The sequence below is a fragment of the Salvelinus alpinus genome, chromosome 28 (assembly GCF_045679555.1).
Source record: "Salvelinus alpinus chromosome 28, SLU_Salpinus.1, whole genome shotgun sequence".
Lineage (NCBI taxonomy): Eukaryota > Metazoa > Chordata > Actinopteri > Salmoniformes > Salmonidae > Salvelinus > Salvelinus alpinus.
Window position 1 is genome coordinate 38,981,934 of NC_092113.1, and position 12,571 is coordinate 38,994,504.

Consider the following 12,571-nt stretch of genomic DNA (forward strand, 5'->3'; position numbering starts at 1 on the left):
AGGATTAGACTGTTCCCAGCCCACAGTAGGATTAGACTGTTCCCAGCCCACAGTAGAATTAGACTGTTCCCAGCCCACAGTAGGATTAGACTGTTCCCAGCCCACAGTAGAATTAGACTGTTCCCAGACTACAGTGTATTCTCCCGTTCCCAGACTACAGCGTATTCTCCTGTTCCCAGACTGCAGCGTATTCTCCTGTTCCCAGACTACAGTGTATTCTCCTGTTCCCAGACTACAGTGTATTCTCCTGTTCCCAGCCTACAGTAGAATTGCTATTGCCATCCAATCACCAAGGCTCTCAGCTTTCACTGTAGCTAGCTAGAGTTCAATGGGTTGAAAAAGGTCCAAACCACCAACACTGTGTTGGCCACAGAGAGGAAGAGGAGAAGGACAGGGTATCAACTATCCTGTCACACATGGGGCTGCGTCCCAAATGACACCCTAATCCCTATGTAGTGCACTACTTTAGACTTTTGACCAGAGCCCCTTAGACATAAAGCTGTCCATCCTCCCAGACATAAAGCTGTCCATCCTCCCAGACATAAAGCTGTCCATCCTCCCAGACATAAAGCTGTCCATCCTCCCAGACATAAGGCTGTCCATCCTCCCAGACATAAAGCTGTCCATCCTCCCAGACATAAAGCTGTCCATCCTCCCAGACATAAAGCTGTCCATCCTCCCAGACATAAAGCTGTCCATCCTCCCAGATACAAGGCTGTCCATCCTCCCAGACATAAAGCTGTCCATCCTCCCAGACATAAAGCTGTCCATCCTCCCAGACATAAGGCTGTCCATCCTCCCAGACATAAAGCTGTCCATCCTCCCAGACATAAAGCTGTCCATCCTCCCAGACATAAGGCTGTCCATCCTCCCAGACATAAAGCTGTACATCCTCCCAGACATAAGGCTGTACATCCTCCCAGACATAAAGCTGTCCATCCTCCCAGACATAAAGCTGTCCATCCTCCCAGACATAAAGCTGTCCATCCTCCCAGACATACAGCTGTCCATTCTCCCAGACATAAGGCTGTACATCCTCCCAGACATAAAGCTGTCCATTCTCCCAGACATAAAGCTGTCCATCCTCCCAGACATAAAGCTGTCCATCCTCCCAGACATAAGGCTGTCCATCCTCCCAGACACAAGGCTGTCCATCCTCCCAGACATAAAGCTGTCCATCCTCCCAGACATAAGGCTGTCCATCCTCCCAGACATAAAGCTGTCCATCCTCCCAGACATAAAGCTGTCCATCCTCCCAGATACAAGGCTGTCCATCCTCCCAGACACAAGGCTGTCCATCCTCCCAGACATAAAGCTGTCCATCCTCCCAGACATAAAGCTGTCCATCCTCCCAGACATAAAGCTGTCCATCCTCCCAGACATAAAGCTGTCCATCCTCCCAGACATAAAGCTGTCCATCCTCCCAGACATAAAGCTGTCCATCCTCCCAGACATAAAGCTGTCCATCCTCCCAGACATAAAGCTGTCCATCCTCCCAGACATAAAGCTGTCCATCCTCCCAGACATAAAGCTGTCCATCCTCCCAGACATAAAGCTGTCCATCCTCCCAGACATAAAGCTGTCCATCCTCCCAGACATAAAGCTGTCCATCCTCCCAGACACAAGGCTGTCCATCCTCCCAGACATAAGGCTGTCCATCCTCCCAGACATAAAGCTGTCCATCCTCCCAGACACAAGGCTGTCCATCCTCCCAGACATAAGGCTGTCCATCCTCCCAGACATAAAGCTGTCCATCCTCCCAGACACAAGGCTGTCCATCCTCCCAGACATAAGGCTGTCCATCCTCCCAGACATAAAGCTGTCCATCCTCCCAGACACAAGGCTGTCCATCCTCCCAGACATAAGGCTGTCCATCCTCCCAGACATAAAGCTGTCCATCCTCCCAGACACAAGGCTGTCCATCCTCCCAGACATAAAGCTGTCCATCCTCCCAGACACAAGGCTGTCCATCCTCCCAGACATAAGGCTGTCCATCCTCCCAGACATAAAGCTGTCCATCCTCCCAGACACAAGGCTGTCCATCCTCCCAGACATAAAGCTGTCCATCCTCCCAGACATAAAGCTGTCCATCCTCCCAGACACAAGGCTGTCCATCCTCCCAGACTCAAGGCTGTCCATCCTCCCAGACATAAAGCTGTCCATCCTCCCAGACATAAAGCTGTCCATCCTCCCAGACATAAAGCTGTCCATCCTCCCAGACATAAAGCTGTCCATCCTCCCAGACATAAAGCTGTCCATCCTCCCAGACATAAAGCTGTCCATCCTCCCAGACATAAAGCTGTCCATTCTCCCAGACATAAAGCTGTCCATCCTCCCAGACATAAAGCTGTCCATCCTCCCAGACATAAAGCTGTCCATCCTCCCAGACATAAAGCTGTCCATCCTCCCAGACATAAAGCTGTCCATTCTCCCAGACATAAAGCTGTCCATTCTCCCAGACATAAGGCTGTCCATCCTCCCAGACATAAGGCTGTCCATCCTCCCAGACATAAAGCTGTCCATCCTCCCAGACATAAAGCTGTCCATCCTCCCAGACATAAAGCTGTCCATCCTCCCAGACATAAAGCTGTCCATCCTCCCAGACATAAAGCTGTCCATCCTCCCAGACATACAGAGAAGGAAATTACACGTGGGTCGTAGTGGGCTCCTGACTGGACACACACACACACACACACACACACACACACACACACACACACACACACACACACACACACACACACACACACACACACACACACACACACACACACACACACACACACACACACACACACACACACACACACACACACACACACACACACACTAGAGGGAGGCCTATGATTAGAAGGTCAAGCTTGTAGCAGAACTCCCACCCAGCTGTGACAGATGATCTTATCTGAGTGACAGCTCCGTCTGAGGGTGCGTTCTGACAGCTCCGTCTGAGGGTGCGTTCTGACGGCTCCGTCTGAGGGTGCGTTCTGACGGCTCCGTCTGAGGGTGCGTTCTGACGGCTCCGTCTGAGGGTGCGTTCTGACGGCTCCGTCTGAGGGTGCGTTCTGACGGCTCCGTCTGAGGGTGCGTTCTGACGGCTCCGTCTGAGGGTGCGTTCTGACGGCTCCGTCTGAGGGTGCGTTCTGACGGCTCCGTCTGATGGTGCGTTCTGACGGCTCCGTCTGAGGGTGCGTTCTGACGGCTCCGTCTGATGGTGCGTTCTGACGGCACCCTCAGACGGCTCCGTCTGAGGGTGCGTTCTGACGGCTCCGTCTGATGGTGCGTTCTGACGGCTCCGTCTGAGGGTGCGTTCTGACGGCTCCGTCTGATGGTGTGTTCTGACGGCTCCGTCTGAGGGTGCGTTCTGACGGCTCCGTCTGATGGTGTGTTCTGATGGCTCCGTCTGAGGGTGCGTTCTGACGGCTCCGTCTGAGGGTGCGTTCTGACGGCTCCGTCTGATGGTGCGTTCTGACGGCTCCATCTGAGGGTGCGTTCTGACGGCTCCGTCTGAGGGTGCGTTCTGACGGCTCCGTCTGAGGGTGCGTTCTGACGGCTCCGTCTGATGGTGCGTTCTGACGGCTCCGTCTGATGGTGCGTTCTGATGGCTCCGTCTGAGGGTGCGTTCTGACGGCTCCGTCTGATGGTGTGTTCTGTAGCCTGACCTGGATTCAAATAGTATTTGTTTCCTTTCAAATACTTTAACTGTGCTCGAACGAGCTTTGCATGGAACCAATGGAATAGTCCCAAAAGTGTAAACCCTTCCCCGTCTGGCACTCCAGAATCAAACCTAGGATAAGTGAAGTCAGATGATGAAATAGAAAAAGGCCATGAACACAGCCAAGGACATTTAGATAAATGGAGGGAGGACAACTCCTCCACTCCTTCTTCTCTTATCTGTCTGTACGGTAGTGTAATAAATGACACCAGGTGAATCATTTAGATGTTTGGCTGAAGATCTCAGTCCATTAACCTTCACTGTTGTCATTCTCTCTGAACTCCTAGGATCATATAGATGGATCCTATAGACATAGATGACTGTATAATGCAGACAGCTTCTAGAACTCCCCCTATCACCACAAGCTGTACTTACTCTACTCTTCCTTAGGCAAGCATCAGACCTGTCAGACTAACATAATTCAAGCTTTATCCACACTGGGACCGGGTTACTAGGGAGCTTTATCCACACTGGGACCGGTTTACTAGGGAGCTTTATCCACACTGGGACCGGTTTACTAAGGAGCTTTATCCACAATGGGACCGGGTTACTAGGGAGCTTTATCCACACTGGGACCGGTTTACTAGGGAGCTTTATCCACACTGGGACCGGTTTACTAAGGAGCTTTATCCACAATGGGACCGGGTTACTAGGGAGCTTTATCCACAATGGGACCGGGTTACTAGGGAGCTTTATCCACACTGGGACCGGGTTACTAGGGAGCTTTATCCACACTGGGACCGGGTTACTAGGGAGCTTTATCCACAATGGGACCGGGTTACTAGGGAGCTTTATCCACACTGGGACCGGGTTACTAGGGAGCTTTATCCACAATGGGACCGGGTTACTAGGGAGCTTTATCCACACTGGGACCGGGTTACTAGGGAGCTTTATCCACAATGGGACCGGGTTACTAGGGAGTTTTATCCACACTGGGACCGGGTTACTAAGGAGCTTTATCCACACTGGGACCGGGTTACTAAGGAGCTTTATCCACACTGGGACCGGGTTACTAAGGAGCTTTATCCACACTGGGACCGGGTTACTAAGGAGCTTTATCCACACTGGGACCGGTTTACTAAGGAGCTTTATCCACAATGGGACCGGGTTACTAGGGAGCTTTATCCACAATGGGACCGGGTTACTAGGGAGCTTTATCCACACTGGGACCGGGTTACTAGGGAGCTTTATCCACACTGGGACCGGGTTACTAGGGAGCTTTATCCACAATGGGACCGGGTTACTAGGGAGCTTTATCCACACTGGGACCGGGTTACTAGGGAGCTTTATCCACACTGGGACCGGGTTACTAGGGAGCTTTATCCACACTGGGACCGGGTTACTAAGGAGCTTTATCCACACTGGGACCGGGTTACTAAGGAGCTTTATCCACACTGGGACCGGGTTACTAAGGAGCTTTATCCACACTGGGACCGGGTTACTAAGGAGCTTTATCCACACTGGGACCGGGTTACTAGGCAGAAAACAGAGTGAAACGGAAAGGCAGTACATTAACTTGTCCAATAAGAAGGCAGATTTTTAAAGACAGATTTTCGTTTTCCTCCATTACCCTCTCTCAGAGGACCCAATCTCAAATGGTAGTGTGTTCAAGGTTTAAAAACACTTCTAGAGTTTGTAATTTCCACTTTAAAATGTAAGACTTGATTTACCATAGTGAAAAATATATCAAACCTTACAAAAATGTCCATTAATTATAATCGAAACAAAGAATTCATATTTCCTGTTGCTGCAGGATTATTTTCCTGCTGTGAGAAGCAGGGTCATAAGGTATGTACTGTATGGTGGTAGGGTGGGTGATGGAAGCAGGGTCATAAGGTATGTACTGTATGGTGGTAGGGTGGGTGATGGAAGCAGGGTCATAAGGTATGTACTGTATGGCGGTAGGGTGGGTGATGGAAGCAGGGTCATAAGGTATGTACTGTATGGTGGTAGGGTGGGTGATGGAAGCAGGGTCATAAGGTATGTACTGTATGGTGGTAGGGTGGGTGATGGAAGCAGGGTCATAAGGTATGTACTGTATGGTGGTAGGGTGGGTGATGGAAGCAGGGTCATAAGGTATGTACTGTATGGTGGTAGGGTGGGTGATGGAAGCAGGGTCATAAGGTATGTACTGTATGGTGGTAGGGTGGGTGATGGGAGCAGGGTCATAAGGTATGTACTGTATGGTGGTAGGGTGGGTGATGGAAGCAGAGTCATAAGGTATGTACTGTATGGTGGTAGAGTGGGTGATGGAAGCAGGGTCATAAGGTATGTACTGTATGGTGGTAGGGTGGGTGATGGAAGCAGGGTCATAAGGTATGTACTGTATGGTGGTAGGGTGAGTGATGGAAGCAGGGTCATAAGGTATGTACTGTATGGTGGTAGAGTGGGTGATGGAAGCAGGGTCATAAGGTATGTACTGTATGGTGGTAGGGTGGGTGATGGAAGCAGGGTCATAAGGTATGTACTGTATGGTGGTAGGGTGGGTGATGGAAGCAGGGTCATAAGGTATGTACTGTATGGTGGTAGGCTGGGTGATGGAAGCAGGGTCATAAGGTATGTACTGTATGGTGGTAGGGTGGGTGATGGATACCTAAAACTGACAGCTTTCAATCAAGCATATTACATTATTGAACACAGTGGTTAAATCCAAGAGGTGTTGAGGTATGAGATCACCACCGTATTGAGCCGGTGCGGGGTCAGGTAGGGTAGGGTATGTGTGTATGTGCGCGAGTGGGTGCATGCCTTTGTGTGTGTGTGTGTGTGTGATGGGGGGAGGGGTCAAGACATAATCCATTATTGAACACATTCATTATTGCCTTTATGATGGCTAGAGCTCTCTCTCTCTCTCTGTCTCTCAATTCAAAGAGGCTTCATTGGCATGGGAAACATATATTTACATTACCAAGGCAAGTGAAATAAACAAACAAAAGTGAGAAGAAACAACTGTAACAACATTAATCTCCCTCCCTCTCTATCATTCATTAATTACATTGGGAGGATTATTTGTATTTACCAAGGCAGCAGCTACTCTTCCTGGACTCCAGCAAAATTAAGGCAGTTATATTTTTTATGTTTGTTTTTTATCTGATTTTACTGCCTGTATCAGTTACCTGATGTGGAATAGAGTTCCATGTAGTCATGGCTCTATGTAGTACTGTGCGCCTCCATTAGTCTGTTCTGGACTAGGGGATTGTGAAGAGACCTCTGGTGGCATGTCTTGTGGGGTATGCATGGGAGTCCGAGCTGTGTGCCAGTAGTTTAAACAGACAGCTCAGTGCATCGAACATGTCAATACTTCTTACAGAAACAAGTAGTGATGGAGTCAATCTCTTCTCTACTTTGAGCCAGGAGAGATTTACATGCATATTATTAATGTTATCTCTCTGTGAACATTTAAGGGCCAGCCGTGCTGCCCTGTTCTGAGCCAATTGTAATTTTCCTAAGTCCCTCTTTGTGGCACCTGACCACACGACTGAACAGTAGTACAGGTGGGACAAAACTAGGGCCTGTAGGACCTGCCTTGTTGATAGTGTTGTTAAGAAGGCAAAGCAGTGCTTTATTATGGACAGACTTCTACCCATTTTAGCTACTGTTGTATCAATATGTTTTGACCATGACAGTTTACAATCCAGGGTTACTCCAAGCAGTTTAGTCACCTCAACTTCTTCAATCTCCACATTATTCATTACAATATTTAATTGAGGATTAGGGTTTAGTGAATGATTCGTACCAAATACGATGCTTTCAGTTTATGAAATATTTAAGAATAACTTATTTCTTGCCAGACATTCTGAAACTGACTGCAGCTCTTTGTTAAGTGTTGCAGTGACGTCACTTGTTGTAGTAGCTGACATGTATAGTGTTGATTCATCAGCATACATAGACACACAGGCCTTACTCAGAGCCAGTGGCATGTCATTAGTAACGATTGAAAAAAGTAAAAGGGGCCTAAACAGCTGCCCTGGGGTATGCCTGACTCTACTTGGATTATGTTGTCGAGGCTTCCATTAAAGAACACCCTCTGTGTTCTGTTAGACAGGTATCTCTCAATCCACAGTATAGCAGGGGGTGTAAAGTCATAACACATTCATTTTTCCAGCAGCAGATTATGATCAATAATGTCAAAAGCTGCACTGAAGTCTAACAAAACAGCTCCCACAATATTTTTTTTTATCAATTATTTCTCTCAGCCAATCATCAGTCATTTGTGTAAGTGCCGTACATGTTGAATGCCCTTCCCTATAAGTGTGCTGAAAACAGCATTGTATCTGGTCAAAAGTTTACTAAGGGTTGGTAACAGGCTGATTTGGTTGGCTGTTTGAGACAGTAAAGGTGCTTTGCTATTCTTGGGTAGTGGAATGACTTTTACTTCCCTCCAGGCCTGAGGGTGCACACTTTCTAGTAGGCTTGGATTGAAGAGATGGCGAATAGGAGTGGCAATATCGTCCACTATCATCCTCAATATCATCCACTATCATCCTCAGTCATTTTCATCAATCCACAGGGATTTAACCGTTTTCTTCTCAGTCATTTTCTTAATGGGTGCATGTTTATTGGTAATTGGAATATGTAATTTCATAAATGTGTTAAGTGCTGTGTCTGGTTGATCCTACACACCACAGACGAGCAAATATTATTTACATCATCAACATAGGTGTCACGATCGTCTTGATGAGGAAGAGTGGACCAAGGCGCAGAAATACATCTTCTTTTATTTTTGAAGATGAAACACGAAAAACGAACACTTTTACAAAACAACAAACGACCGTGAAGCTACAAACGTAAGTGCATACACAAGCTACAAACGTTAAACATAGACAATTACCCACAAAAGCCTACTGCCTATGGCTGCCTTAGATATGGCTCCCAATCAGAGACAATGAATGACAGCTGTCTCTGATTGAGAACCATTCAGGCAACCATAGACTTACCTAGACACCTACACTCAACACAAACCCATACACTCTACCAAAACCCCCTATACCATACAACCACCCTAGACGAGACAACTATACACAAACATCCCCCCTGTCACACCCTGACCTAACCAAAATATTACAGAAAACAAAGATAACTAAGGCCAGGGCGTGACAATAGGAATCACTACAAAACGTATTGTGTGACCTCTTAAACACTATATTAGCCCCAGCCTTTGGAACTTTGGTTTCCCTAGATATGTGCTACTGTATTGTGATCACTACATCCGATGGATCTGGATACTGCTTTCAAGCACATTTCTGCAGCGTTAATAAAGATGTGATCAATAAATGTTGATGATTTATTTCCTCTGCTGTTTGTTGCTCCCCTGGTAGGTTGACTGATAACCGGAACCAGGTTGCAGGCACTGTTTACAGTTTGAAGCTTCTTTCTTGAGTGGGCAGCTTGATGAAAGCCAGTCAGTATTTAAATCACCCCTGAAAATATACCTCTGTTGATATCACATACGTTATCAAGCATTTCACACGTCCTAATACTGACTTATTCTCCACCGTGTCACAAGCACCTCAGTACTACATCGAGCTAGCAGCTGCTTGTGGCATCGCATGGGGAGGTGTAACACATACTAACACATGTACACGCACAGTGATGGCTGGTGGCCTGCAAGACGAGGCAGGCACACACACACACACACATATACACACATACTGTACACACACACATACTGTACACACACACACACACACACACACACACACACACACACACACACACACACACACACACACACACACACACACACACACACACACACACACACACACACACACACACACACACACACACACACACACACAGAGACAAATACACGCACGCTCACACGCACACACACACACACACACACACACAAACACACACACAACACGTGTGTGTGTGTGTGTGTGTGTGTGTGTGTGTGTGTGTGTGTGTGTGTGTGTGTGTGTGTGTGTGTGTGTGTGTGTGTGTGTGTGTGTGTGTGTGTGTGTGTGTGGTGTGTGTGTACAGTATGTGTGTATATGTATGTGTATGTACAGTTAAAGTCGGAAGGTTACATACACCTTACATAACATTACATACTTACACTACATTTCAACTCAGTTTTCACAATTCCATACATTTAATCGTGGTAAAAATGTCCTGTTTTAGGTCAGTTAGGATCACCACTTTATTTTAAGAATGTGAAATGTCAGAATAATAGTAGAGAGAATGATTTATTTCAGCTTTTAGTTCTTTCATCACATTCCCAGTGGGTCAGAAGTTTACATACACTCAATTAGTATTTGGTAGCATTGCCTTGAAATTGTTTAACTTGGGTCAAACTTTTCAGGTAGCCTTCCACAAGCTTCCCACAATCAGTTGGGTGAATTTTGGCCCATTCCTCCTGACAGAGCTGGTGTAACTGAGTCAGGCCTCCTTGCTCGCACACACTTTTTCAGTTCTGCCCACAAATTTTCTATAGGATTGAGGTCAGGGCTTTGTGATGGCCACTCCAATAGCTTGACTTTGTGTCCTTAAGCCATTTTGCCACAACTTTGGAAGTATGCTTGGGGCCATTGTCCATTTGGAAGACCCATTTGCGACCAAGCTTTAACTTCCTGACTGATGTCTTGAGATGCTGCTTCAATATGCTTCAATCCACATAATTTTCCTTCCCTCATGATGCCATCTATTTTGTGAAGTGCACCAGTCCCTCCTGCAGCAAAGCACCCCCACAACATGATACTGTGCTATCAACAGAGGTACCCCCGTGCTTCATGGTTGGGATGGTGTTTTTTGGCTTGCAAACCTTCCCCCTTTTCCTCCAAACATAACGATGGTCATTATGGCCAAACAGTTCTATTTTTGTTTCATCAGACCAGAGGATATTTCTCCAAAAAGTACGAACTTTGTCCCCATGTGCAGTTTCAAATCATAGTCTGTCTTTTTTATGGCGGTTTTGGAGCAGTGGCTTCTTCCTTACTGAGTGGGCTTTCATGTTATGTCAATACAGGACTCGTTTTACTGTTTCCTCCAGCATCTTCACAAGGTCCTTTGCTGTTGTTCTGGGATTGATTTGCACTTTTTGCACCAAAGTACTCCTGAGACATTCTAATGACATGCCCAAGCCAGCGTAGTTGGTGCTGGGTGACCATGGCCTCCATACTCTTGCAGTTGGTCTTAGCAAGTATTTCTGTATGGGGCACAAGGTCGCACCAGGTGATTCCCAGGATGCGCTGCAGGCATCTTATGTGGAATCGCTCGAGCTGCATAAAGGTGGTGACTATAAGTGACCCAGTCTTCACAGCTGTAAAGAAGTGTGGCGATGCAGACGGCTTGATAGACAGTGATTTTGGTGTGGAGCTGGATATCCCTGTTTCGGTAAGACCCTGTGTCGGAGTTTCCTGAAGACAGATGATGCTCGCTTGATCTTATTTTGAATTCCGAGGTCAATGCTGCAGTCCTCTGAGAGGATGCTGCCCAGGTATTTGAAGGACGGGACTATTGTGATTTGTGTTCAATGATGAAGACAGGCATGGTGGGTGGAGTGCTGGATCTCCATTGGCAGACCATCTCTGTCTTGGTGGTGTTGATAGACAGTCCCATCCTGCTATAGACCCTCACCGACGCTACAAGGACGGACTGAAGGTCTTCCTGAGAGTGGGCCACAAGAGTCACAGTCATCAGCATACCGTAGCTCAAGAACCCACTCTGTCAAAACCTTGGTAGTTGCTTGGAGCCTCCTGACGTTGAATATTTTTATTACATTTTTTATTTCACCTTTATTTAACTAGGCAAGTCAGTTAATAAGAACAAATTCTGATTTACAATGACGGCCTAGGAACTGTGGGTTAACTGCCTTGTTCAGGGGCAGAACGACAGGTTTCCATCCAGCCTGAAGTCCACCACAACCCCGCTGCTGTCCTCAAGCTCCGTGTGGAGAAGCTGGGTCACACCTAGGAGGAAGATGTTAAAGAGAACCGGTGCCAGCACACACCCCTGCCTCACACCGATACTTACTCCAACAGGCACTGACTCCTACCCTCCTATGGCCACCCGAGCCATCACCCCATCATGGAACTGGCAAAGGATGTTGACAAATTTGTCTGGACAGCCACATCTGAGTAGAATGCCTAATAGTAGTTCCCTGCTCACAGTGTCGAACGTCCTTGGAGAGGTCACTTAGTGTGCAAAGTGCTACACACACACACACACACACACACACACATACATTCACACAACCACACAACAATGCAGGCACAGACCCCACACACACACACACCCTAGTAGAGTGGCAAGGAGAGGCCTGTCTGTTTTCATTGCCGGTTCAGCCTGTTAACAGTGTGGTAGTTGGACTTACAGTATACTATACGTTTTTCTACAGCGTAGTACACTACATAGGTATATAGGGTGCTATTTATGACACGGACTATGTATTGTGACTGCTAACACTGCAAGGGCAGATGGACAGCACTACCGTGCTAAGTGACACTTGCAGTATGACACTCTACAGGCATATTGTAACTGAGCCACTGGGGCTTCCCTTGGCTCTCAATAGACACAGAGAACATACGGTCCTTTGAAGGCTGATGACACGTTAGTGTGTTATGCAGACTGATGTCCCCCATCAGAACCTCAGGTGGGTTTCAACCACAGCCAGATGAACAGACTGTCAGTGAAGTAGCCCTCCCTCTCCTCATCCTACCTCTCCTCATCCTCCCTCTTCTCATCCTCCCTCTCCTCATCCTCCTTCTTCTCATCCTCCCTCTTCTCATCCTCCCTCTCCTCATCCTCCCTCTCCTCATCCTCCTTCTCCTCCCCCTTCCCTCTCCTCCCCCTTCCCTCTCCTCATCCTCCCTCTTCCCATCATCCCTCCCGCCTCCCCCCAAACCTCCTCGCTCC

The 12,571-nt window shown here is 47.6% G+C and overlaps 1 protein-coding gene across 3 annotated transcripts in view; it reads right to left on the bottom strand.

Moving 5' to 3' along the window:
* The window catches only part of LOC139557849 (copine-8-like), a 217,468-nt gene that overhangs the window by 89,700 nt on the left and 115,197 nt on the right, over positions 1-12,571 (bottom strand). The gene's annotated exons all lie outside the window — the stretch shown is intronic.